Source organism: Arachis hypogaea, chromosome 18, assembly GCF_003086295.3.
Source record: "Arachis hypogaea cultivar Tifrunner chromosome 18, arahy.Tifrunner.gnm2.J5K5, whole genome shotgun sequence".
NCBI classification, from domain to species: Eukaryota; Viridiplantae; Streptophyta; class Magnoliopsida; order Fabales; family Fabaceae; genus Arachis; species Arachis hypogaea.
In genome coordinates, this window is record NC_092053.1 from 110718000 (window position 1) to 110719046 (window position 1047).

The window sequence follows — 1047 nt, forward strand, 5'->3', positions numbered from 1 at the left end:
GAGCTCTGATGAGTATTCTTCCTCTGAAGAGGATGAAGAAATTACTGAAGAGCAAGTTGCTAAGTACCTTGGTGCAATCATGAAGCTGAATGCCAAATTATTTGGTAATGAGACTTGGGAAGATGATCCTCCCTTGCTCACCAATGAACTGAATGCATTGGATAGGCAGAAATTACCTCAAAAGAAACAGGATCCTGGCAAATTCTTAATACCCTGTACTATAGGCACCATGACCTTTGAGAAGGCTCTGTGTGACCTAGGGTCAGGAATAAACTTAATGCCACTCTCTGTAATGGAGAAACTTGGGATCTTTGAGGTGCAAGCTGCCAGAATCTCATTAGAGATGGCAGACAACTCAAGAAAATAGGCTTATGAACAAGTAAAAGACGTGTTAGTAAAGGTTAAAGGCCTTTACATCCCTGCTGATTTCATAATCCTAGACACTGGAAAGGATGAGGATGAATCCATCATCCTTGGAAGACCCTTCCTAGCCACAGCAAGAGCTGTGATTGATGTGGACAGAGGAGAGTTGGTCCTCCAACTGAATGAGGACAACCTTGTGTTTAAAACTCAAGGATCTCCTTCTGTAACCATGAAGAGGAAGCATGAAAAGCTTCTCTCACTGCAGAGTCAACCAAGGCCCCCACAGTCAAACTCTAAGTTTGGTGTTGGGAGGCCACAATCAAACTCTAAGTTTGGTGTTGAACCCCCACATTCAAACTCTAAGTTTGGTGTTGGGAGGTTCCAACCTTGCTCCGATTATCTGTGAGGCTCCATGAGAGCTCACTGTCAAGCTATTGACATTAAAGAAGCGCTTGTTGGGAGGCAACCCAATGTTATTTAATCATATCTATTTTATTTTCTTTTTGTTATTTCATGTTTTATTAGGTTGATGATCATGTGGAGTCACAAAAACTACTAAAAAAATCAAAAACAGATTGAAAAACAACGTTAAAAATAGCACACCCTGGAGGAGGAGCATTCTGGCGTTTAAACGCCAGAAACAAGCATCTGTCTAGCGTTTAACGCCAGAAACAAGCATCTACC